The sequence below is a fragment of the Lithobates pipiens genome, unplaced genomic scaffold (genome assembly GCF_037356315.1).
Source record: "Lithobates pipiens isolate NorthernLeopardFrog02 unplaced genomic scaffold, aLitPip1_a1.2 Scaffold_1, whole genome shotgun sequence".
Classification (NCBI taxonomy): Eukaryota; Metazoa; Chordata; class Amphibia; order Anura; family Ranidae; genus Lithobates; species Lithobates pipiens.
Window position 1 is genome coordinate 218,131,896 of NW_027507685.1, and position 27,915 is coordinate 218,159,810.

At 44.0% G+C, this 27,915-nt stretch overlaps 1 protein-coding gene across 7 annotated transcripts in view; it reads left to right on the forward strand.

Annotated features, from left to right (window-relative positions):
• The window catches only part of SIPA1L3 (signal induced proliferation associated 1 like 3), a 277,415-nt gene that overhangs the window by 57,689 nt on the left and 191,811 nt on the right, over positions 1-27,915 (forward strand). For 4 of the 7 annotated variants that reach the window (XM_077482696.1, XM_077482750.1, XM_077482741.1 and 1 more), the window contains exon 2: positions 26,072-26,199. The gene's annotated coding sequence lies outside the window, so the exon portion shown is untranslated. The other 3 variants (XM_077482722.1, XM_077482705.1, XM_077482713.1) reach the window with 3 other exon arrangements.

Below are 27,915 nucleotides of genomic sequence, written 5' to 3' on the forward strand. Positions count from 1 at the left end.
ACCTCCCCAATGAAGCACAGATGGCAGAAAAACTCTGGCGGGCTTATAACCTGTACTTCCTCTATTCAAAATTAAAAAAGCCTTTAGTTTTATTTTAACCACTTCAGCCCCGGAAGATTTTACCCCCTTCCTGACCAGAGCACTTTTTGCATTTCGGCACTGTCGCTTTGACTGGCAATTGCGTGGCCGTGCGACGTTGCACCCAAACAAAATTCACAACGTGTTTCCCCCACAAATAGAGCTGTATTTTGGTGGAATTTGATCACCTCTGCGGTATTTGTTTGCGCTATAAACAAAAAGAGTGACAATTTTGAAAACACATTTTTTACTTTTTGCTTTAATAAATATATAAATAACATTTTTTTCCCTCAGTTTAGGCCGATATGTATTCTTCTACATATTTTTCGTAAAAAAAAAAAAAAAATCGCAATAAGCGTATATTGATTGATTTGCGCAAAAGTTATAGCATCTACAATATAGGGGATAGTTTATGGCATTTTTAATATTTTTTTTTTTTTTTATCGGGACTGCAACATTATATCGACACTTTTGACACTATTTTGGGACCATTGTCATTTTTATACATTTTTTTACCTTAATGCAGGGAATGCTTTAAAGGGGAAGTATGTGGTTTTATTTTTTTTTTAATCATACTTGCATAGGTGGTAAGAACACTGAGAACTGAGTGATCAAACACTGTCAATCGCTCGGTTCTCAGGGCTCCCTGAGCAGAGATCTGGTGACTGTCAATCACTTCAGCCTGCTGTCAGCTGTAAACGGGTAACAGAAGTGCAAATCAAACTGCCCTCTTGTGATCCAAAGAAGTACAGCCAAATGAGCTTTAGCTGCGCTTCTCTTTTTTAAGGTAAAAAATGATCTGCCCTAACCATTTAAATAGAATTGGGTAACTGCTACTTTTTACACCAAACATGTATTTCTTTGCTGTCATACATAATGTACAAAACAATAATTGCGCACTTTTCATCACAGTTCAGCATAATATTGAACCATTGGTATTACTTCAGAAGGTGTATGTGTATTGGGGATCGACTGATATTGTTTTTTCAGGACCGATATTGATTTTTCGGTTGCCTTTCAGGTTGATAGCTGATATCAGATGCCAATAGTGTGTAGATTTAAAGTTTTTTTTTTGTTTATTTTTTAACACTGTTCTTTTTTTTTTTTTTTTTTTTTTATCACTTTTGTTGCTGTCACAAGCAATGTAAACAGTGACGGGTACTCTTCATGGAGGGATCGGGGGTCTATAAGACTCCAAACCCCTCCTCTGCTCTTTGAAAGTATTCAAAACGTCAAGATCCGAGTTTTTGAATACTTTCTATTTTTTTAAACTGCCGCCTTTAGCATGCCAGTAATCTGGAAGTGATGGCATGACATTGCTTCCGGGTTACTAGATCTGAGACCCGAACAAAGCCGATCCAGCTTTGTTTGAATCTCTTGACAGCCGGCGGAAATGATGGCTAGCCGCTTGATCCACCCGGTGGGACAGGAGACCCGGGGGGGGCAGGGGGCGCAGCAGAAGGCATGGGGAAAGGGACAGCCATGACTACCTCTCCTGCTGCTTGTATTAACAGCCGCATTGGTTGTTTAGCCTTATTGGTTGTTATTACAAGAATGCTGATTGTCCACTCTAAAGAACCTGCAGGCATCACCCTGGTACAACCCCCTTGGAGCAATATCGGTAAGTTTGTGATCAATACTGCAAAAAAAAAGGGCATATCGGCCGAACCAATAATCGCTTGACCCATAATGTGTATTATAACAGGTAAAACTAAAACCATTAGTGAAGGAAAGGGGAGAGGGATAATAAAGTGGGTAGTAGGTGGTAGTAGTAGTGGGTAAAATGATACTAAAGGTTCATTTAAAAAAACAAAAAAACAAACGTATACTTACCTCAACTGTGCAGCTCGTTTCACACAGAGTGGCCCTGATCCTGTTTTTCTAGGGTCCCTCGGTGGCTCTCGCGGCTCCTCCCCACATCTAATAACCCCCTTGGAGAAGCGCTCTCCCGGGGTGGGGTTACCTTGTGGGCACGCTCCTGAGTCCAGCATTCGGCGTCCATAGAGGCCGATTGCAGGATCAGCCCCGCCCCCCCCGATGCCTGCATCAATGGATCTGATTGACAGCAGCGGTAGCCAATGGCTGTGCTGCTATCACTCTATCCAATCAAGAGCCAAGAACCCTGAGCAGAGAGACGGCGCGTCCCCGTGGGACAAGTTTGAGGGTCCAGGTAACTAAAACGGGGGGGTCGGTTACTGTTGGGTGTTTTTTTTTTGCCTTAATGCATAGAGGCAACCCCTTTAAGGACAAAGAAGGTATGATGTATTTTACTGTCCATGGCAATCAAGCCTTACTAAATTGCTTCTGACAGTTCCTACTCATAGAAGTCAGTTTATACATGGAGGTAGAACAGCGTAGTCGGGAGGATTCCCTGGAGGACATTGTAGGCAGTAGAGAAGTTTTCCCGTGAAGGATTTCTTTCTGAGCATAGTACAGGAGGAATGAAATGTGATGAGTTATCTGTATGTCCTCGTGTACTGTGTACTCAGGAAGGCTGGAAGGGTCACAAGGACATCTGTAGGCAAGAGTTAAACCAGACCAAAAATAAAATGTTTGCACCTGGCTCCGGCCCCCTCCCTCTTCCTCAATTGGATGATATTCTATTTTTTTTTTTTTTTTTTTAGAAAAGCTTATTAACTGTTTTGTGCTGCAGGGCAGCACTTCTGCCTTTCTTACCTAGACGAGAATGACGTTGCGCTTGATTCCAACTGTGTTTAGATATGCTGCAGGGCTTTGACTGGTCTCCGGGACCCGTTAGGGACCTTGTGCACACCTATGTGTGGGTTTTCCTGTGTGCATGCACTTGGACGGAGCAGTTACGTTTTTGCACATGTGTGAAACCTGACGCATATGTTCCAGGTCTCTGCTAGGCCATGCAGAGCCCTTCAGGATATCTGCATGCATGGCAGACATTCAAAGATGGCAGCACCAGTGGAGGGGGGTAGCAATAAGGGGACTAAAGTTCCTCTTTAAGGGTATCCAAGACCTCTAGCCAATAACTATCTAGCGCTGTCCCTGTCCTTAACATATGTGCCGAGTCCTAAAACAACCAAACAATGCCCCGCGTCTGGTTGGATACAGGTGACGTTCGGCAGACCATTTACTGCATGCCTCCATTTTTCAATCAAAGGGTCTTGGGAAGAAGTTCATCAGGAATCAACTCAAATTCGCACAGCATATGGCTAGCCGTAACCTGAAGGATGTTTTTAACTTTCTCCACTGTGTTCAGAAAGTTTAAGCTATTTCAGCACAATTTTAAACCTGCCGAACAGTGCGACTTGCCAACATCTGTGCGACTTTATGCACAGATGTCAATGCAAGTCGCACATGAAATTGCAAAAAAAAAATAGTGCAGGAAACTTTTTTCAAAGTTGGTGCAAATTGGTCGCACAGATTTGAACGATTCCATAGCCAGCAACAGGGTGCAACTTTTCATTTGACTTTTTGATCTGTCATGTCACATGACAAGTTGCACTGGTGTGAACTGGTGCTAAGTAGGAGTAAAATTTGAGTTATGCTAGGTTCACACTTGTGCGGGTGTTGTAGCTGCTGGACCTGCACAAATTTCTGCAGCTTCAACCACTTGCACAGTAAAACGCGGGCCCCGCAGGCAGGTGCCAATAATCCGAATGGCACACCGGCTACACCGGGAACCGTGCTGTTCTAGTGGTTCCAGTGCAGGCTGCGATTTCCAAAGTAATGCAGGGACTTCTTTCCTGTATTTCACAGGACACAAGAGCCCGTTCAAATGAATGGGCTGTTGTGCCTGAGAAAACGTGGGCTGCACGGCCCACACAAGTGTCAACAAGGCCTGGGGAATGCCCAGGAAAAAACCAAGCCTACTTAGCACCAGCTCGCAGACAACCAAATTAATCTGTCAGTACGTTAAAAGCAGGGGTTTAGTCTGCACGCATTTGCAAACGCATGCGTAAGCCACAGAGCCTCGTCAAGGCACCCTGGCATCTGTAGTCCTAACGCTAAAATATGAGTGTCCCCACAGTGGAGGCACATGCGTTCTAATGGATAGATGAGGTCAGGTGGACTAGTGTGAATCTAGCTTAAGTAGTAATTTAAAACTCAAACATGTTCTGTGACTCCATACAGTTAGGCCTTAAAAAAAGAAAAAAAAGAAAACCCTTTATCACTGGTAGCAAATCCTGAAATGCTGAGGAAGGCGTCTCTTCTGACTCGGGGGCCGCTGATAGTGTTAACAGAAGGTGCAGAGTGTCACAAGTGCCTGTGGGTCTTGGCAGTAGAAAAGTAGGTATCCACGCCAGGCAGAAGGGGTGGTCAGTCTTCAGTAAAGCAGAGGGACTGGTAGACAGCTGGAGAATGGCAGACTGAAGCAGGCTGGTACTGGCGACAGTGGGCAGGTGAGGCATGCACTTGTAGCAGACTGTAGAACAGCAGGCACAGGAGGATGTGTCAGGAAGCAGTCAGGCATGCCAGTGTCATATACTGGCAGGATGGATTGGGTACAGAGGAGCAGGCAATAGCGCGGTCTAGGTATAAGCCGGGTCAGGAGCCTGTCAGTGCAATAGAAGCAAATGGCGCACGCAGACGCCGAGGTCAAGGACAAGCACTCAGAGTTCAGGGTGGTCAGACAAGCTGGGTCAGCAACTGGAATCTGGATACGGGATGCTGGGAAGCCTGAAAGACGTGACGGCACTGATCCTGAGAACTGGCCGAGATTAAATAGCCCGTTTGGCGCCAACATCTGTCACAGAATGTGCAAAGGCTTGTGTGCGCGCGTGAGTATGCTCGTGAGCACATGCGATAGCCAGTGCCCAATTCTTGCGAGCACGAAAAAGAACATGTTTTAGCCTGTGCACAGAAGGCCTTTTATTACACCTATTAGAAGAATTCAGAATAGAAAAAAAAATAGTTTCTTCTACAGAGAAGTTAATGATGATGAATTGCTGTGACAAAATTGGAAAGGTAATTACCAGTGTATGGCCGGCAATTGTCTGTGTAAACACACTGGTTGCCATTTGCTTCATTGAACCTTTAGCAGTTTCTGTAAATGAGTGGCGTTATTATTACTATTATTATTACAGCTCTGCTACCGTTTCATCTTCAGTCTGGAGCTGTTGTTCAAAAAATGAGTAAGCTCACTGTGTATATAGTGCCTTTCCCATTGAGGTTTGATACTATTGTTGGCATTAAAGACACAGGCATTCTTGCTTAAAGCAACCTTACATTGTTCTTTACAAACTTGCTTTACAGAAATTGGGACACTATGTAAATGTTTTTCCTTTCACAGTATAGTATGGTGTGTCCAATTAAGATAAAATGTAATCCTGCAATCTTATTTGTTCTGCTAAATGTTAGGGCTGTGGAAATTAAAGATGAATTCCTCGATTAATCGATTCATTTTTTGATCGATCAAAATTATTTTTCATCGTTACCTCTGCGGCTTCCGGGTCTTCAGGGAGCTCCATCAGAGATCCGGTGACGTCACGGACATGGATGTCACTGGACTCCTCCCCCTTCCCCAAGTGCCTCCGTCTACTAACGAAGGGAAGGGGAGGAGTTCAGTGACGTCGAAGTTCTGATTGAACGTAACGTGTATGGGGGAGGAGCTACGCATGGCGTCACCTACTGCTTCCCTACGGAACTAACACGGTCGTCGGCTTTACATGCTGTGTTTTTATCATCTTTTATGTGAGTAGTTTGTGTTTGAACACAAAAATTAAATCTTATACTTAAGTGGTGAGCACTTAGACCTGGCGTCCTTGCTGAGATCTAAGGAGACGCGAGAGAAGTTTATGGTCTGTGTTAACCCTTTTGACACTCGCTTGCATGACCACCTGTTTGCACAGGGGTCCATGCCATAAGGTGAGAATGATTAGTTAGACCGGAGGTGGAGGGATTGTCACGATACTGTGGGAAAAAAAATTACTTACGTCAGTGCAAGAGTTTGAATTTAAAACGTTTTTGTGCGAACTGTGAAGTTAAGTCATGGATTGTGGAAACCAACTAGTGTGGGGTGATTGTATGTAGTGTATACCACATTTACCACTGACTAATGCAGAGTTGCAATGCAAGAAGATCAGCTAAAAGTAGTTGGATCTGTATGTGCATTATATTTAATCAAAATTAATCGATTAATCAATTAAAAAAAAAAAATTTATCGAATTCGAAAATTTTAATCAGTAACAGCCCTACTAAATATATATTGAAAGTTTTTTTTGTTAAAGGGGTTGTAAAGTCGGAAGGTTTTTTTTTTTATGTTAATGCATCTCTGTCCAGCGATGTCCACGATTGTCTCAGCCATCTGAGACCCTCCCTCCTGATTGGCTGAGACACAGCAGCGGCTCCCGCTGTTGTCAGTCAAGGCCAGTTAGCCAATCAGGAGAAGAGAGGGGGTGGACCACGACGCTGTGACTTGGCTCCGATGCCCCCATAGCAAGTTGCTTGCTGTGGGGGTCACTCAACAGGAGGGGTCAGGAGCACAGAAGAGGGACCTGAGAAAAGGATCCGGCTGCTCTGTGCAAATCCACTACACAGAGCAGGTAAGTATAACATGTTTGTTATTTTTATAGAAAAAAAAAAAAAGACGATGATTTACAATCACTTTAAATCTGTATGATGAGTGCAAAACATATCTCTTGATTTTGCAAGCTGATAACTTGGAGAGGTCTGTTTTTTGTACCCCATTAGATATGAAGTAGGCAGGCTGGCAACGTGGGCTTTGAAATTCAGAGCTGTGTTGTCATGTCTATACTTGCAGTGTGTTCAAATAGATAAAACATGTGGGAAATACACCTATATTACCAACAGTATTGGGACACCTGCCTTTACACAAACTTTAATGGCACCCCAGTCATTATCTCCGGCTGCTGTTGAGCAAATCCAATGATGCGCCAGCTGGGGGGCTTGGCCAAGTCCTGCATTCGGCGTCTATGGACGCTGAATGTTGGCCCATGGGAGTGTGCCTGCAAGCCTCCGGGGGAGCGCTTCTCCCAGGGGGTTATCTAATGCGGGGAGGAGCCAAGAGAGCTGCCAAGGGGACCCCAGAAGAGCAGGTTCGGGGTCACACTGTGCAAAATGAGCTGCACGGTGGAGGTAAGTATGGTGTGTTTTTTTTTTTTAAGGAACCTTTTAGTATCACTTTAAAAGCCAATATAAAGGAATAGTAGTGGTTAAAAAAAAAACACTTGTAGATTAAATTAACCTTTTTTTTTTGGGTTAATTCTCCTTTAAGGGGTGTGGCAGGAGGCGTGTCCTATACCTATATTCGTTTGCTAATAGGCGTCCCGCATTCCCATCTCAGAATGTTGGGAGGTATGCTTCAAGTGTACATTGACAAGTTAGTGGAGGAAAGGTGATCGAGGAGACAGACCTGTAGTCATTTCTCCGAAGGGCGAGTACCATTACCAAGATTTCAAGGTTGGAGGGAGCTATACTATGCACATGTCATGTACTCCTAATTATAAGACCAAGGAAGGACATATATGAAGGACATGGAAATGAATTTCTGCTGTTAGAAGTTCCATCTTAAAATGACCCACTTGACTAGAAATGAAAACTTAAATTCTAAAATAGATGGGCGATCTAAAATGTGGAACAAGGATACATTGAAAACAATGCCTAGGTTTGAATAGACTGCGTAAGTCCATTTAAATCTTTTCAGGGCGCTGAGATGAACTTTAACACTTAATCGCAGTATCGCAAGCATCAAGCCAATTAGAGAAAACTAGCAGCAGAATTGTTTACCGGGGAAACTAATCCACAGTTCATGTTTTCAAAAAAAGCATAAAAAGAAGAATCCGGCAGCTATTTGTGGACCTTTTGATCCTTTATTCCCTCGTCTGCCGAGTTGCAGCACAAGGTAGAACAATCACAACATACAACGCTGTGGACTTTGGAATGTTTGCATTTGCAGCTCTGTGACAACTGTGGAGTCAAAGGTGACCTGTCGGTATTGTAGAATATTTTGGATTGGAGAGCGCCTGTTCTGCATTTAGCAATCAGTAAGATTACAGCTGTCATTTTTCTGGGTCGGTTCTAACAATTTCTCATGTTATTGCTCAGCCCCTTGCTTTGACTTTTGTTAATTTGTTAGATTAAAATGTGAAAGAGTTAATTGATTGTCAGTATGCGATGATATGTAACGCTAGCCCAAGGGTTGCAGTGAAAGATGCCTTGCAATGCTTGGCATGTCCTTCTGCTTCCCTAATGTGCATGGCACAGCACTCCTACCTTGCTGATAGTGTGGGAATGTTCTGTGCCCGCCTGTGCGTGGGTTTCTTACTGCGAGCTCTATCTCTGCCGGGCGATGGCATCTTGATCTGCTCCTTATCAGCTGCTGATTTTCTATGCTTTTATCACTCTGGGAAAGGGTATCGGCATTCTTAAAGTCTTTTTTTATGCCAAATCTGTCAAGTGTGTCTATTTAGTTCAGTGATCCATTAAGTTAGTGCTTCCAGTGCACCCCTCACATCTTTTATTGAGAAGGCTTACAAATGTTATCTTTTATCTCGAGTCCAATTTATAGGTAGATTTCAATGGCTTATTATGTGAGAAAGTCGGCGGCAGCCAAAAGAAACATGCCAATAGAAGGTTGAAGAGCAAAGGCTTAAAGTGTTTCTAAAACCCAGGAGCTTGGATTCACTATATCTGGTCTCCCACAGTACACAGAACATGGAAATGCAATTATTTTAGTGAATATAAACTGCTAAATGCCTTTCCTCCTAATCAGCAGTATATAGTAGTGTGATTTTTTTTTTATCAGTATCCAGCCAAGCACTAGCTAAAGCTTGTAGGAGAAGTTTTCATACTGCACTGGCAGTCCTATGAGGCTGCAGGACCCCTGAACCTCTGTCTGAACAGTGCTAATTGGCCCTGTGTCGATCACATGCACCCTCACCAGAAAAAAAAAAAATAACCTCTCTAGCACACCAAACTGAGCATTTGCAGTGTTGCCCCCAAGGCATCAAGAGGTGGATTGGGGGCAGTGGAAGCATGCTTTACTGCATATACAGGCTGATTTTACTGTTGTGGGCTTTAGTAACCCTTTAATGAAGGTGGTAAAGCTCAGACATCTGCATGTTGAATGTTTATAATTAGAGATTGTCACTTAAAGCAGAGTTTTACTCAAAAGTGGAACTTCCGCTTATCCCCCCCCCCCGACACGTTTGCGGGGGGGGGGGGGGGAGAAACGGGTACCATAACAGGTATCGTTCCCAGCTTCCAGGAGATGGAGCCGCAGCCTGATCTCCCATAAATTCGGCCCCCTCCCCCTTTCTCCGCCACCGGACCAATTAGAAAGTGCAGCGTGCTTTGCGCATGCACAGTAGGGAACTGCCATATTCCCTTACCAGGAATGGCGGCAGCTGCACCTGACAGTTGATCAGAAGATCGGCTGGTGTGCCGCCATAGCGGGCACCCTGGACAGGTAAATGTCTATTTATTAAAAGTGAGCAGCTGTGGTATTTGTAGCTGCTGACTTAATTTTTTTTGTGAGGGGGGGCTGGACCTCTTCTTTAAAGTGGTTGTAAACCCTTACAAACCACTTTGACCTACAGGTAAGCCTAGATTAAGGATTACCTGTAGGTCCAAGAAATATCTCCTAAACCTACACGGTTTAGGAGATATTTGCCGAAAGACAGGCACCGCTGTCTACGGCGCATGCACTGTAGACAGCGGCACGCAGGCGCACTGAGCGCGCCGCAGTTAATGGCGATATTCCGCGAGTGGCGTCTCCCACGGGAGTGACATCATCACGGCTCCGACGAATGACAGCGCCTTAGCAGCGAGACCCACCAAGGAGGAGGCTCCGGACTACAGGGGACAGCGGAGACTTCGCTGGCTCCTGTGTCAGGTAAGTGACACATAATGGACTACTATGCGATGCATAGTAGTCCATTATGCTTTACCTTTGCAGGGAATCGAAGAGGAAGTAAACTCATCAGGGTTTACTTCCTCTTTAAGGGGGAAACTATACTATGGGTATGGAATGCAGACAGCAGCCTCCCAAAACCTCCCATCGTGGGCAAATGTATGAGCTTGCTAATTTTGCTATTACATGTTCAAATTTGATGAGCAGCCTCTCTAGCCAATGGGGAATTGTATTCAGCAGTAACGACAAGCAAGTTTTGTTCTGCAGCTTTCCTTGGTAGAATTGAAATTTGAACCTACCAAAAAGATTTAAAAGGCTGCTGCAGATACGTGAAGGAACCTCTATGTGGCTGCACTTCCTCTGTCAAGATTTTGGAGCCACAACAGGAAGTGAAAGAATCAGCCGCACCAATATGAAGGTAAATATCACCTTTGACAATTACGTCAGAACAGGCATGCCCATTGGAGGATTTCCCCTCTACTCTTATTTTAGATATCCTTGTTGTTTGTTTTTTTTCGTTTTGGTTAATGATCACCAGGACGGGGTAATCAACAACAATACAAAGCTGACAACAGAAATAACCACTTCCTCATCCTACCTTAGAGGTGTCGGAGTATGCCTGACTCAATGCCAAGCAGTTCTGATCAGGAGAAGCTCCACCATTTCCTGGCAGTATCAGAACTGAGGAAGGTGTGAGGGCTTTCCCGAAATGTGTTCCCATTGTGACATCATTTCCGGGGCAGCATCTCGTTAAGTAGAGTGGATTAGGGGCAGCGTTTTTCCAGCAGAGTCTGCTGGACAGGTGTGATCCATGCCCCTGACCAGGGTGGGAGATCCCATACCAGGGACACCGGATTCCATTGGGCCTTTCTGTCATGGTGCCATTCGTTACATATTTCTGAGTAATCTTTATTACTTGTTATTAAATCTTCACTGAACAACATCACTATTGGCTTCTTTTGCTCTTACTTTTTCTGTGTTTGCCAAAAGTTTGCCTGCCCCTTCCTGCCTCCCATTCTTTGACTTTGGCCATTGAAGCCATCAGTCATAGTGGTGAGCCAGAAGGAATATGCGAGAGGGAGCAGGCAAGCTTGGACCTTTCCAAGAAGTAGTGAAGCTTTTTTCCCAATAAGAACAGCCTGTCACTTTAAAGTGACCCTGTCCCCGATCTCCAAATTAAAATATAGCAGCTCCTTGTAAAGAAAGGTGTAAATACTTACCTCCTACTGCTTACCTGCCGAACTCTGCTTTGTTGAAAATGAATGGTTCTCAGAAGTTTCCTGGGAAGCCAACACTTCACTTTTGTCTTGTCTACACCATGTCATGGTAAAGGTTGAATTATTGGATTTTGGTCAGGGTTGAGCAAATTCCAATAGTCAAGTAGGTTATATTTTCTACAGATTTGTCACACTCGTTTTTGTTGCATTATTTGTGTTGTAAGATATGACTATTACATCCTGGAGGGAGAGTCCTTCATAAAGCCTTCAAGCTGGGCAGTTTACAGAATTCACAAGTAAAGATCTAGCTGCCAGATTCCCTGGAAGTTATATGGATGATGTGAAAGTCAACCCAAAGACATCAGGGGAATTGCAAGTTTCTGTGGAGCAAACTGTTCACAGGCTGGTGTATGTACCCACAGGAGTAGCATGTCATTTTCTCTACCAATGTAATTAGGGTTGTCCCAATACCACTTCTTTTTTTTTTTTTTTTTTTAAGACCGAGTACAAGTACCGATACTTTTTTCAAGCACTCACTGATATCGATTACTGATACTTTTTGTATAGCCCTGTATGTTGCGGTCATTCAGGTGATTATCTAATAGTTTCTTGAAACTATCGATGCCACCCGCTGAGACCACCGCCAGTGGAAGGGAATGCCACATCCTTGCTGCTCTTACAGTAAAGAACACTCTACGTATTTAAGGTTAAACCTCTTTTCTTCTAATTTGAATGAGTGGCCAGGAGTCTTGTTAAATTCCCTCCTGCAAAAATGTTTTTTCCCTATTGTGGGGTCACTAGTATGGTATTTGTAAACTGAAATCGTATCCCCTCTCAAGCATCTCTTCTCCAGAGAGAATAAGTTCAGTGCTCGCAACCTTTCCTCATAACTAATATCCTCCAGACCCTTTATTAGCTTTATTGCCCTTCTTTGTACTCACTCTCTCCATTTCCAGTACATCCTTCCTAAGGACTGGTGGCCAGAACTGCACAGCATACTCTAGGTGAGGCCGGACCAGAGTCTTGTAGATCAGGAGAATTATAATTTTATCTCTGGAGTTGATCCCCTTTTTAATGCATGCCAATATTCTGTTTGCTTTGTTAGCAGCAGCTTGGCATTGCATGCCATTGCTGAGTCTATCATCTACTAGGACCCCCAGGCCCTTTTCCATCCTAGATTCCCCCAGAGGTTCTCCCCCCAGTGTATGGATTGCGTTAATATTTTTGCCATCCAAATGCATTATTTTACATTTTTCTACATTGAACCTCATTTGCCATGTAGTTGCCCACCCCATTCATTTGTTCATATCTTTTTGCACGGTTTCCACATCCTGCGGCAAAATTATTGCCCTGCTTGGCTTAGTATCGTTCGCAAATACAGAGATTGAACTGTTTACCCCATCCTCCAGATCATTTATGAACAAATTAAACATGATTGGTCCCAACCCTGGGGGACCCTACTACCCACCCCTAACCATTCCAACTACTCCCCATTTATCACCACCCTCTGAACTTGTCCTTGTAGCCAGTTTTTAATCAATGTACGCACCCTATGGTCCATGCAATTGGACTTTATTTTGTACAGGAAACATTTATGGGGAACTGTGTCAAATGCTTTTGCAAAATCCAGATACACCATGTCTATGGGCCTTCCTTTATCTAGAGGGCCACTCACCTCATAGAAGGTTAATAGATTGGTTTGGCAAGATCGATTCTTCATGAATCCATGCTGATTACTGCTAATGATACCGTTCTTATTACTAAAATGTTGTATATAGTCCCTTATCAGAGTTTACATACTATTGATGTTAGGATAACTGGTCTGTAATTCCAAGGTATGTATTTTGGGCCCTTTTTAAATATTAGAGTGGAACATCAGTGTTTTTGTTTTATGTTTTTATTATTTTTACAGTTTTACTTTTAGAATTTATTACGTTTCCTTTTTAATTATTTTTTTTTTCAGTTTTAGGGTAGGGGGGCTTTGGTGAGATGTCAGGGGTCTAAACAGACAACTGACATCTCCCCTCTATAGCATAGAAAGAGACTGAGGATAGAGATTCCCCAGTCCCTTTCTCAGCAGCCTCAGCTGCACTGAAGATGAATGAAGAGGAGACAATGGCTCCTCTCCATTCATAAACTGAAGCATCATAAACACGATCACTGACTCTGTCCATTCGTAAAAGGAAGGAGCTGGTGTTCTGCCGTATAGTGTCCAGCCATCAAATAGTGTCCAGGCCGTACTGCGCATGCGCAGTACGGAGCAGACGAAGCTTGGGAAAATCTCTGAAGCTGAACGGCGCCTGCGCCGTGAGTGGAGGTGGTAGCCCCACCATCCAAGCGGACATAGGGTTGTGAATATTAGAGGGCCCCTCGCGGGCGAGCTTCGCCCGCCATGCTTCGGGCTCGGCCACGCTGCGCTCGGCTTTTATTCCTACTCTATGTCCACTTGGATAGTTGGGATAGAACCTGGACTCATGGTGCAGGCGCCGTTCATCCTCAGCAATTTTCGGAATCTGTGTTGCTGTGTACTGCGCATGCGCAGTACGCAGCGGACACTATCGGGTGGAGGACGTTGTATGACAAGACACCGGTAAATGACATTTACTGGTTCCCTCCTCTGCTGTCCATTCTCAAAGCTCTGGGACGGGGTGGTGTTATTTTGGGCGGGGAGTGGACCGGAGAAGGTTGGGGGGGGAAGGGGTGCACCAGAGGAGGGGAGCCGGAGAAGGATACAGGGGAAACTTGGGAACAAATGATGCGGTGGCGGGGAAAGTTATAATAAATGATCTCCGTGTGTGCTTCTCCTCTCCCCCCTCCGTGGCTTTCAGCTGCTTTATCAAAAGCCACACAGGGAGATCGGTGATTAAAACGTCCCTGTCGCTGCACCGATTGTTCCTGAGTGTCCAGGTATAGGATTAGGCATCAGGAGCATTTGCGTGAGTACAAGTACGCCTGCAAATCCTTGGTATCGGCACCGATACTAATATTGGTATCGGGACAACCCTAAATGTAATGCATAACGGAGAGAATTATCTTGGAAACAATTGTCCACTGCAACCATTCAGGATCCAGCTGTTTGCTGTAAAATTGAAGCTCATGCCAGATTGGTTACTTTTTTCGCTGGTGAATCATTTTATTTTACCAGGTTCCCTTGCTGTTATTACCTCAGTTTCTCATAAGATGGGACTATTTCAGTCATGAAATTACTTTGCACTGACATAGAACTGAACCTTTTGTTATAGGCATGTCAAGTTCCATCAGGATTTCTTCTTTTTCATTTTAGGTAAAGTGAGATAATGGTCAGACTGCTAACAGTTGTGTATGGATGTTTGTCTCCATGTAATGAGATTGTTCTCGGTTGTGTCCAGATGCTACAACCAGAGCTTGGCTGCAGAATGAACATCGGTCATATGGAGAATCCACTAAGCAGCCATTGGCACCACACCCGCTCCCTAGAGGGTCATCAATGGGAATATATGAAGAGCACATCATGGGGGGGGGGGGGGGGGGACCGGAATGTTTAGCTTACAGCAACAGTGGAAGTTGAAGTGCATCTCCTTGCTGGGGCCAAAGAAAGCAGTTAAGGACAGGAGAATAAAACGATGCCCCACGCCACCAAAAACAACAAAATACATTTGTCCTGCTTTGAAACTAATGTTAAATTCTGTAGGGTAACTTGGTGAGCAACCAGGGTGGTTCCATAGAAGGTGCCCTTACCTGCTCTATAAAAAAAATTCTATGCCACATCTACAAGGAGAACACAATATTCAGAAAGTATTCATTTTAACAATTTTTCTTTTTGCGTTGTCCACAATGGATCTTGGTGATAGGTTGTTCTGCCTTATGAAATGATCAATTTTTTATTTATTTTTTTACATTTTCTACAGCAGACATCTAGACTTACATCAGTTGCTGCTTTTCTTTCATCTAAAGCATGGGTCTTCAAACTATGGCCCTCCAGTTGTTCAGGAACTACAATTCCCATCATGCCTAGTCATGTCTGTGAATGTCAGAGTTTTACAATGCCTCATGGGATGTGTAGTTTCGCAACAGCTGGAGGGCCATAGTTTGAGGATCCCTGATCTAAAGTGTTCTGTGTGGTCACATGATCATTGCCCTTTCCTTCCTGTTGTGGGGTATCTGTCTCCTTACCCTAACAGGGTCCTATGGAGGTGCCTATTTGTCTTCTAACCTGTGCTCGGACTACAGCCTCATTAGAAAAAAGCTGTCTGGGCCGACATGCATAGGCAGCTGCAGGGAAAATGAACTGAAGAAAGGCCTCTGCGCCTCCTCCGAGGTGGGGATTGACATTGGTTCCCAAGGCAGCATCTGCATGTCTGCACAATTTTTAAAACAAATTGGCATGCCTGCACGTGGCACAATGATTCAGGGTACATGTAGTCTGAATGTGTATGTGCTCCCTGAGTGGAAATTCAGGGAAGCAATGCACAGAAAGCACTATCCTGCGGCTAGAGGCTAGTGCATTCGTCATTTTAAATGGACTGATCTACACGATCAGCCAAAACTTTGACCACCTACCTAATATTGAGTAGGTCCCCCTTTTTGCGGCCAAAACTGCCCCTTTACCACCAAAAATAGCCCTGCATTGTGGCATAGATGCCAGTAGACCTCTGATGGTATCCTGTGGTATCTGCCAACAAGCTGTCAGTAGCAGATCCTTTTTGTCCTGTAAGTTGCGAGGTAGGATCTCCATGGATTGGGCTTTTTTCCAGCACATCCCTCAGATGCTCAATTGTATTGGTCTCAGAAATTCTCCAGATCTCATGTCAACACTTCAAACGCATTGTTGTGTTCCTCAAACCATTCTTGAACCATTTTTGCAATGTGGCAGGCCACATTATCCTATTGAAAGAGGCCATGCCATCAGGGAATACCGCTTCCATGAAGGTGTGTACTTGGTCAGCAACAATGTTTATGTGGGTGGCATGTGTCTAGCAACATCCTTATGAATGGCAGCACCAAAGGTTCCACAGGAGAACATTGCCCAAAGCATCACACTATCTCTGCTAGCTTGATTTCTTCCCATGGCGCATTCCGGGGCCATCTCATCCCAGACACGCACCTTGCCATCCACATGATGTAAAAGAAAATGATTCATCAGACCAGACCACCACCTTTCATTGGTCTGTGGTCCAGTTTTGATGCTCGCGTACACTATGTAGGAGCTTTTGGCTGTGGACATGGGTCAGCATGGACACCCTGATCAGTCTGTGGCTACAGAGCCCCATACACCGCAAACTGTGATGCCATTGTAACAGGATAATCGATCTTATTCACTTACAGACCTTTGCCACCGAGCCGCCCATAGCGTCGGTGGAAAAACGCCACCATTTTTAGCAGCGTTTTACCGTCGGATTTGCGGCGCATTTTGGCCTCTAGTGGGGTGCTTTTAACCCTCGCTAGCGGCCGAGAAATGATTAAAACCGCCTGCATTGCGCTGCAATGGTGGCGTTTTGCCGGCGGTATAGCCGCGCTGCCCCATTGATTTAAATGGGGAGTAGCGGTGGAGGAGAGGTAAACACACCGCTCCAAAGAAGCTGTTGGCAGGACTTTTCCTGGCGTCCTGCCAGCGCACCGCTCCAGTGTGAAAGCCCTCGGGCTTTCACACTGGAGACAATGGAGCAGCTGTTTAAGGGCGGATTGCAAGCGCTATTTTTAACACTATAGCGCCTGCAAAACGCCCTCGTTGTGAAAGGGGTCTTAGCCTGTCAGTGGTCATAAAGTTACGGCTTATGGTTATGTCTGAACATTGCAATGTGCTGTTTTTGGGCTAAACTGATTTCTGTGCTATAACTTTGGTTTCATTCACTAAATTATTAATAGATGAAGAAATTATAACCGTATTAAACTTTAGAACATACTGAAGCCTCATTCAATTAAAATTCCCTTTAAACTGACAGATGGCCTCAAACCAGCAAAAGAAGCATTAGTTTGACATGCTTTTCTCTGCCTGTCAGAACGTCCCTGTCACTAGATTTATACTATTCTAGCACTAAAGTGGTATTCAAAATGTTGAAAAATGCTGACAGGTAGGGTTTTCTGGGACAGAAGAGACTCTATTCTCCCTACTTTTCTACATTAATTTACACTGAGCCGTGCATGCGCAGCTCAGAGTACGTTTTACCGCACCCTGCTCTGTGCTGTAATAATAAAGAGACTCTTCTGCACATGAGCAGCTGAACAGAGCGAACCTGGAAGGAAAGCCAAGAGTAGGTGGAAGTGCCCAAATACTGGCAGCACAGTGCTGGAGGGAATACTGGCACATTCTGGCATAAACCTGCAGGAGACCTGTTTACAAAAAAATGTTTAAACCGAGTTTTTAATTTTGCTTTAAAGTGGAACTTTTAGTCAGAAAATGACAGTGTTCGTTACCCCAACATTTCATATTCCTGGAATGTGCCTGTTCTACCATTAACCTGTATGAGAGAGCCTCCTGTTCTTTGTATTGCTTCCTTTCTGCGGAATCCCTGGTGTTCCTGCCAGTTCCTCTGCTTTCCCATTAAAAACTGACCACATTAAGCAGGGAGAGCACAGTGTGGTCAGTCCTCGAGCAATACTGGGAACTCTCTGTGCTCTCCTCCAATGATCAGACTTGTCCTGACATGCACTCCCTGCACAGCCTTTCACTGGGAAGCTTAGTGTCCTGTTGTTTCTCCTCCCCTCAGCTCTTATGTCTTATGCAGCTGAGAACAGAGGAAATGTGATCATTTAAAAAAAATGTGTGTGTATGTATATGTATGTATGTATGTATGTGTGTGTGTGTGTGTGTGTATATATCAGAATAGTTTTGTTTTACAAGGTGTTTATTTACAATAACTTTAAAGTGTAACTAAACCCTGCATTCACTATATCTGATCTCCCACAATACACAGGCCATGGAAATGCACATATTTTAGTAAATATAAACTGCTAAATAGCTTTTCTCATTAGCAGTATAAAGCAGTCATGTGACTTCTATCAGTTCCTGGTAAAGCTTGTAGAAGGAGTTGGCCTGTCTGGATCCAAAACCCCTGACCCTCTGTCTGGACAGTGCCGATCACATGCACCCTCCCAAGGGAAAAAAAAACTTTAGCAATACACATCAAACTGAGCATGTGCAGCCTGACTCCAAAGGCTCTGTCTTATCTAGAAATGCTCTGGAGTCAGTAGAAGGGGAGCTTCTGTGCATATAGAATCAAACAGCCTTTTTGCACAATGCAGAGGATTAACCCCTTAGGCCTCTTTCACACGGGGCGGATCAGTAAAGATCCGCCCCGTGATGATCCGCTCGCTCAGCGGGGATCGCTCCGTTGTCCCCACTGAGCCGGCGGCGGACAGGGCGGTCTCCCTACACTGTGCAGGGACCGCCCTGTCAGCTCTCCGCTCTCCTCTATGGGGATCGGACGAGCACGGACCGTGTGTCCGTGTTCATCCGATCCGCTCTGCAGACGGACAGAAAAATAGGATTTTCCTCCGTCTGCAGAATCGGACATTTGCGGAGGCGGACAATAGCGGGTGTCTGCGGATGCTCATCCGCAGACACCCGCTATCCCATAGGGATGAATGTATGGCCCGTATTTCATCCGCAAACGGATGGATGAAATACGGACATACCATCCGCATGTGTGAAAGGGGCCTTAGGTTCCACAGTGAGTATAACAAACATGCTTTACTGCACATACAGATTCATTTTACTGTTGCTGGTTTAGTAACACTTTTGACTTCTTTCACACTGAGGCAGTTTTCAGGCGGTTTAGCGCTAGAAATGTCGCCTGAAAACTGCCTCCCATTCATTGCAATGAATGCTTTCACACTGGAGCGGTGCGCTTGCGGGGTGTTAGAAAAAGTTCTGCAAGCAGCATCGTTGGGGCAGTTTGGGAGCACTGTATATGGTGCTCCCAAACGTCCCTGCCCATTGCAACGAATGGGCAGTGCTTGAAAAGCGTTTTGGAAGTGGCACAATACAGTTTTTAACCCCTCCTTTGGGGCTAAAAGCGCTGCACTAGTGGCTGAAAAGCATCACAAGAGCGCCGCCTAAACAGTGGTAAATCGCAGATAAATTGAGCGGTGGCTTACCGCTAATGGTTGACGCTTTCAGTGTGAAAGCAGGTAGATCACTTCAGTCTGGCCCCTTTTACAGGTATAGGTGTGTAAAACATGAAAAATAAGCACCTATAGTGTATAAAACCCAGTAATACTGTCTCGCCCTGCTCTGCACATGCTCAGTTGCTCTTTATTTTTTGCCATCACAATGAAAATATCCTTTAAAGTGGACTTTAAAGGCAAATAAAAGTATAGTTGAGAGAGTATACAAAGTATTTATAGTACAAAAAATATTAATGATTAAACATAATCACTAAAATAGTACATATATAGATCTAGAACGATGGAATGTTTAAACAATTTTTGATGTCACCATATTTTAAACACATATGAAGTCCTTTATACCCAACGCGTTTCGGAGTACAATCTTTCTCCTTCAGGGGTGTATGAAGAGGAAAATGTATCTATAACATAGTTAAAGAAATAAAATGTCTAATAATAAAGAATTATAATCAAGTAAACAAATGTATATATAAAGTTTAACTCGTACACTTACATAGTACTTGGAATGTTGAAATTCTTCTTACTATCATCATGTAATGTTTAAAAACAGGAGCGTGTGACAGTAAGAGCTGTGTCTATGGATTCGCTAATTTTTATCTTTTGTCAGGGTGATGAATTTGTAGAGACCGATCTGCTGACAGCCTAAAGATTTACTGCTACTCGGGAGCTCTGAGCTTCAGCAAAATGGCAGCCTCCAGCAAGAAGGAACAATGCTGGAGGCAATTTACAGCACACGCATATTTTGGTGGCCTAATTATGAATGCGGAATGTATGTTCCTTGCTAAAGAACATTATTTTTTTTTTATCAAGTTATGGGTAAGGTTCCACTTTAAATTCATCCTCCCATGGAAACCTGTAATGAAATATGTAGGCTGCTGCTGTTAGTATTTCCATAATATACACTCTTCCTGACTGTCATGCCAATGACTTCAGTGGCTTCACAACTTTCACGATCGCTGCCCCGGGGCAAGCATGCAGATCAGGACTTCATATCACTTGCTGCATGCTTGTTCCAGGACTCGGAGCTCCAAAACATTGCGACTGTTGGAGCGGCATGACGGCACAGGTTTCCTCCAACCCATGTAGCATGTTACTATCGTTCGATCACTGTGTACTTTAGCACGACTGATCCTTAAATCCATTTAACAAGTCTTTGTCATGACATCACTGTGCAGAACAAGTCTGTACCTTCTGCATGGCCTGCAGCAGACACAGATGTAGCATGTTGAAGTCATGGACAGTTCATGCATTGTCTATGGTGATGGGAGCTGTGTGTGTGGGAGGGGGGATGTAATCCCACTTAGTATTCAGTGGACGAGTATGGTAGTATTACTAGGCAGCCCACGGCTCGGCTTCCTGCTCTCATTCACCAGACTGTACATCTCTGGCCAGGGAGAGGACGGATCTGTGAAATGGGTGCTTCAGATAGCAGGTGATTGCATGTTTGCGCTGGAACGGGATTGCGGCTGTGTGTTTTGACACGCTTGTGTGTTTTGTGGAAGAGGATCTGCTGCAGGACAAGTAGTGACTGCAGAGAAGTGCCGTGTTTATTCACCATGTGTGTAACGTGCGTATAATATACAGCATGTGAGTGCGTATAATATACAGCATGTGAGTGCGTATACTATACAGCGTGTGCGGTGTGTGAGTGCGTATGTACGCTTGTACACAGATGTGTTGCTAACATTCCATATAATTGATTCCTTAGATTTCAGCGTTGCTAAGAAAAGCAACCTGCTTTTCATGAAATAAATAGCTCCCCTGAGAGTTTTAAAGAAGGAACCTAATTAGGATTACATAGGTAGGGCTGTAGCATATATCTAGGTGTGTTTGGGTGTCGGTGATTACGGGCGGTCTAATGTTTATGAGGATGGAAAGCATTTTATTATAGTAGATGTGCTTGGGGCATCTGGAATGTCTGCACAGCAACATGCTCATTAACGGTCCGGATAATACCATATATTAAGCGCCGGGTGACACGTTGGTACTCATACTGTTGCGGTTAATTTGGGGTTGCGTTGCCCTTACTCTGGCATTTTGCTTGCCTTTTTTCTGCCCACATTTTATAGCCATTGTGAGGATTGCATGCTGTGCCAGCTTTTTCATTGTATCCGCAGGCTGCTAAGGTGGAGCCTTGAAAGATGATGTCATGCGCCATAAAATGATGTCATGCAAAGGTTGATGGAGACTTGCCAGGCAGATTGACGCCTAGTTTAAATCTCGAGGCTACACCTGTCACTGTCGAGCAGGGGGGTTTGAAAGATGAGCTTACTTAAAGCTTGAAACACGCTGCATGAGAGCCAATAAATTGTATTTAACATACAGCATTTGTATGACTCCTAAATTCCCAAACTTTAGACTGCTGGTTCACATAAAACTGTTCATATGTACGGGCATTTAAAAAAAAAAAATTTTAAAATTTAATTTCTTTCCTGATGTTGCTTAGGCTTCTTCCATTCACCCAGAATCTTGCCAGTAAGGTAGGATCAAGTTAAAACTAAGGGCACTGCTGTTGTTGACCTGCATTTGGTGAAGACAGCCCTGGAACTTTCATCTTTAAAAGCAAGTCAGCCATGGCAGCCCCCGTATCATTCCTCTTGGGTTCCCTTTAATTGGATTTACCCCTTACATTATGTTTTGGAGAAACAATGGTAAACATTCTTACCCCCTATATCCTTGGTGCCCAATCTGCGGCCCTTTGGCACTTTTTGTGTGGCTTTCGGGCCCCTGCTGACACTAATCTGTTTTTAATATTGCCCTCTAGTGCAGCCTTTCTCAACCTTTTCAACACAGAGGAGCTCTTGAAATAGTTCTCTGGTCTCGAGGAACCCCTGATAAAAATTAGAAATCTACAACTCATGATATATTAGTGTGATGGTCAGTGGGAAGAATGGTCCTTACACTTGTGGCCATTGGGAAGAATTACCTCCTTACAGATATCTAAAAAGATCAATGGTGTCGGTGGGAACTTATCTGAGAGGCAGAAATTGCCCAATGCTGAAGGAACCTCTAGCAACCTCTGGAGGAACCCTGGTTGGCAATCACTGCTCTAGGGATTTCTAACAGCCTTATGTAATGCATCTTCAGTCCATGACTGTTTACTGAACCATGTCTCCAGTCTCCAGCAAATATAGCATGCTTGCAGTCTCTGACCATCTCCTGTATTATGTCCGCAGTCTCTGACCATCTCCTGTATTATGTCCGCAGTCTGACCATCTCCTGTATTATGTCCGCAGTCTCTGACCATCTCCTGTATTATGTCCGCAGTCTCTGACCATCTCCTGTATTATGTCCGCAGTCTCTGACCATCTCTTGTATCATGCCTATAGTTTTTGACTATATCATATTGTGTCTGCTCTCTCTCTGATAATGGATTGTCGCTGAATTTTTCAATGGCCCTTTTGGGGCCCTGATGTCAGGTGCCCCAATATCAAGAAAATAGACCACTACCGCCCTACATAAATTCAGGGATTATCTCAAGGAGAGATCTCACTTTTGGATATTTTCCTCATGAATTAATTGCAAGCCATTGTACTGGTGGACTAGTAGTGTAATATAACCATTTGTAGATTGGATAATGGGATGGTAGGCTGGATGATTGGAATAGACCTGACACAAACGATCAATGCTTCATAGTCTGTAATGGGGAGATGGATGACATAAACTGAATAGTGTATGTGTATGTGTGAAAGGAAACGGGTTCAAGGGTGTGATCATTCATTGCTAGACTGTGATTTCTCCATGAATGTTTTTTTGTTGTTGCATTAACAGTTGTAATTGCTGCTGTTAAGTCTGTGGTCCATAGATCTATAATATGTCTGATTGTAATGGTTTTAAACCAACATTCATAAGACTATGCTACTAAATGCAGCACTGCTGAGGCATAAAGCACTTTGCAAGTGGCCTTCACCTACCTAGAATAGAGTAGAATATCTGACTGCATACGCCAGAATACAGTTTTTTTTATCCTTGGTGAAACCTAATGGTGGTCATACAAATAACACAAATTTGTATACAATCATATCATCGATGGGCCTCGTTGACACTGGTGTGATATAACCTACATCCATGCAAGGCTCATGTTTGCTTGCACGGGTATGTATATTTGTCCATGCATCCCCCATCAGGCAGTCCCAAGTACGCTCATGTGAACGAGGCCTTGCTGCTGTGCATTTGGAAATCCGATTGGACAGATTGGTCGATGTGCCGCACATTTAACAATCGTGTGGAATTATCCACCTTTCTACAATGTTTTTCCATCCAGACGGATCTGTATGATTTCAAATAAATTGATCAGTTCGTTTAAAATCAATTTGATGACAGTATGCGTGTTTGTGCTCATTCATAGATTCAATCATATTAAATGGTTCTGTGAAGAATTGTTTACTCAGACCATTACATTTATGGCCTCCAAAGGACTTTGAATCCCTGGCCTGTTTAAAATAATGATACCACAAGGGATCCGTCTGTCCAGTCCCTGATTTGTACTTGTGTCCTGCTACTTCTTGACTCACTTAGGATAAAGGTCACAGCCCTGGAGGTTGTACCTTCAGAAACAAGTAAACAGTGGCAGCTTCCATATTTACAGTACTGTTCAAAAAGTTTTAGGCATGTGTAAATTAAGAATTCTTTCAAAATTTTTTATATTTTAATCAATGCACAAAATGCAAAGTGAGCGAACAGAAGAAAGATCTAAATCAAATCAATATTTGGTGTGACTACCCTTCAGCGTGAAACCACCATCGTTTCCAATGCCCCGTACATACGAGCGGAAATTCCGCCATAAAAAGTCAGATGAGAGCTTTTGGTCCAAAAACGCGACCATGTGTATGCTCCATTGGACTTTTGCTGGAGGAATTCCAGCCAAAAAAGAGCATGTTCTCAATTTTTCGGTCTGGAAAAAGTTCAGATTGGAAATTCAAACACACAAAATTCCTACGCATGCTCGGAAACAATTTGATGCATGCTCGGAAGCATTGAACTTCATTTTCTTGGTTCGTTGTACGTCACCGTGTTCTTGGCGGTCGAAAGTTCAGTGAACTTTTGTGTGACCGTGTATGCAAGCCAAGCTTGAGCGGAATTCCGTCGGAAAAACCATCCAAGATTTTTCAGATGGAAATTCCGTTAGTGTGTACGCAACATTATACTTGAACACTTGTACAAAGTCAGGTATTTTGTAGGATTACAGTCAGTTATACCAAGCAGCTGCTAATGATCATTAATTTCATATGTAGGTTCAAACACACTCATTAACTCAAACGGAAACAGTTGTGAAGTAGAACTTAAAAGTAGGTGAGGAACAGCCAAACTCTGCTACTTAGGTTGTGGAAGACCGTTTCATGTCACAGGTCACATACATCATGGCAAGACTAAGCACATCAACAAGACATAAGGCAGTTATATTGCATCAGCAAGGCTTCTCCCAGGCAAAGATTTAAAAGCAGACGGGGGTTTCAAGATGTGCTCTTTAAGCTCTTTTGAAGAAACGGGAAACATTGAGGACCGTAGATGCAGTGTTTGGCTCAGGAAACTTAATGCGGCAGATAAGACGCATCATGCTTATTTCCCTTCATAATCTGAAGATGTCCAACAGTGCCTTTAGCACAGAACTGATGGAAACCAGTGGGACCCAGGTACACCCATCTACTGTCCAGAAAAGTCTGGCCAGAAGTGGTTTTCATGGACGAATTGTGTCCAAAAAGTCTAACCTCCAATGTGGAAACAAGACTAAGCTATTAAACTATGCATGGCATATAAGACCTGGGGTGCAGAAAATGGCAGCGGGTGCTCTGGACTGAATCAAAATGTGAAATACAACCAATGTCATTAAGAACCATCTTCAAATTCCTCTTCTATGTTTTCTTGAATTGTATTATCCCATATTTCTTAAATAAAACAATTTATATAAAAAAAAAAAACTATCTTCAGTGTAAAGAGGAACAAGAAGTCCTGGAAGTGATTGGGTTGCCCCCCACAGAGCCCTGATCTCAAAGTCATGGAGTTAGTTTGGGTTTACATGAAGAGACGGAAGAATTTGAGGCAGCCTGCATACATAGATCTGTGGTTAGTTCTCCAATATGTTTAAAACAACCTACCTGCCGAGTTCCTTCAAAAACTGTGTGCAAGTGTACCTAGAAAAAGGCAAAGGGAGGTCACACCAAACCTTGATTTCATTTGGATTTCTCTGATGTTCATTTACTTTCCATTGTGTTGATAAATAAACTTTTAACACTTCTATTTCTGAAAACATTCCTCATTTGCAGCATTTTTTTCACACCTGCCTAAAACTTTAGCACAGTAGTGTATACAGGTTATTTCTGGCGTATACGGATATCATTTAGTGTCCCATCAACTCCTATAAAGACCAACTGATTGCAGTTGATGATGGTGGCTTTTACTATCGTGGTACAAATAAATGGTGGATTTTAGGATGAGGGACGTGCGATACACTGCTATGATTATGCTTCATGGTTAAATAACTTTTGTAGCATTTTAGTGTCCCGTTAAGATGGGTGGGTCTAACACATGAGTTTCCTGTAATAAATATGATGTCATGCTTTTATTCACTTTGCCCCTCACTTTGGAAACCATGACATCACATCCTGTCTGGCTTTCTGCAGCGAGCCATAACCCACACACTTTTTGGTTATAAACGAATATAGAACTCAGGTTTCGCTCCCTGTCATTACATTGACACTGTGCAGCTTTGTGTGGCAAGGATCACCTTCTCACTTCCCGATGTACAGATCATTTCTGTAAGTTCTCTCAAGTTGTGAAATTATAATGTAGAAGTATGATTTCATTCTATGCATTTCTTCCTTCACAGGCCAAGAAAACCTTGTGTGGTCCATTCAGCTGTTGTATATTTTGGGTCTGACTGTTGGAACGGTTTTTGTGTGGATTATGTGACTACTGGTGCCTAAACCTACAAAGGGATACTGAGGAAGCCATAAGGTGAGTGCACCACCAAATTTATTTTTAAAGTATATTGGAATCTGAAATGTGAATCATTTTTAACTGAATCATTGTGCAGTTTTACTTATGTGACTTTTTTACTTATACTTGGCATTTGGTTCTGCCAGTGAATCCCGCAGTTTCTGGAGCCTGTCAGGTTAGGCACCTTTCACATGGGTGGTGGGTATAAACTGACTTGTGTCCTCCAATATGATTTGATCCACCAAAAAGAAACGGAAGGGGATCTGTTCCCCTCCGCCTAGGCCAGGGGTGTCGAACTCAATTTCATCGCGGGCCGCATCAGCAGTATGTTTGCCCTTAAAGGGCCAGTTATATCTAGTATGCTCTACGTACAGAGTGCAGGGTTCAGGAGTGCATTACATACAGAGTCCAGGATTATACTACACACAGAGAGCAAAGTTTAGGATTAGGCTACTCACAGTGCTTAAAATTCAGGATCACACTATGTACAGAGTGGCGAGTTGAGGACTGCATTAGGTACAGAGTGGCGAGTTGAGGACTGCATTAGGTACAGAGTGGCGAGTTGAGGACTGCATTAGGTACAGAGTGGCGAGTTGAGGACTGCATTAGGTACAGAGTGGCGAGTTGAGGACTGCATTAGGTACAGAGTGGCGAGTTGAGGACTGCATTAGGTACAGAGTGGCGAGTTGAGGACTGCATTAGGTACAGAGTGGCGAGTTGAGGACTGCATTAGGTACAGAGTGGCGAGTTGAGGACTGCATTAGGTACAGAGTGGCGAGTTGAGGACTGCATTAGGTACAGAGTGGCGAGTTGAGGACTGCATTAGGTACAGAGTGGCGAGTTGAGGACTGCATTAGGTACAGAGTGGCGAGTTGAGGACTGCATTAGGTACAGAGTGGCGAGTTGAGGACTGCATTAGGTACAGAGTGGCGAGTTGAGGACTGCATTAGGTACAGAGTGGCGAGTTGAGGACTGCATTAGGTACAGAGTGGCGAGTTGAGGACTGCATTAGGTACAGAGTGGCGAGTTGAGGACTGCATTAGGTACAGAGTGGCGAGTTGAGGACTGCATTAGGTACAGAGTGGCGAGTTGAGGACTGCATTAGGTACAGAGTGGCGAGTTGAGGACTGCATTAGGTACAGAGTGGCGAGTTGAGGACTGCATTAGGTACAGAGTGGCGAGTTGAGGACTGCATTAGGTACAGAGTGGCGAGTTGAGGACTGCATTAGGTACAGAGTGGCGAGTTGAGGACTGCATTAGGTACAGAGTGGCGAGTTGAGGACTGCATTAGGTACAGAGTGGCGAGTTGAGGACTGCATTAGGTACAGAGTGGCGAGTTGACTGCATTAGGTACAGAGTGGCGAGTTGAGGACTGCATTAGGTACAGAGTGGCGGATTCAGGGGAGCGCTACGTACAGAGTGGCGGATTCAGGGGAGCGCTACGTACAGAGTGGCGGATTCAGGGGAGCGCTACGTACAGAGTGGCGGATTCAGGGGAGCGCTACGTACAGAGTGGCGGATTCAGGGGAGCGCTACGTACACAGTGGCGGATTCAGGGGAGCGCTACGTACAAATTGCAGTTCCAGGAGTGCCCTATATACAGAATATAGGGTTTAGGGGTGCACTAAGTACAGAGTGCAGGGTTTAGGAGTGCGTTACGTACTGAGTGCAGACTTCAGGGGTGTGCTACATGCAGTATGTAGGGTTTAGGGGTGCACAGTGCGCAAACCCCAG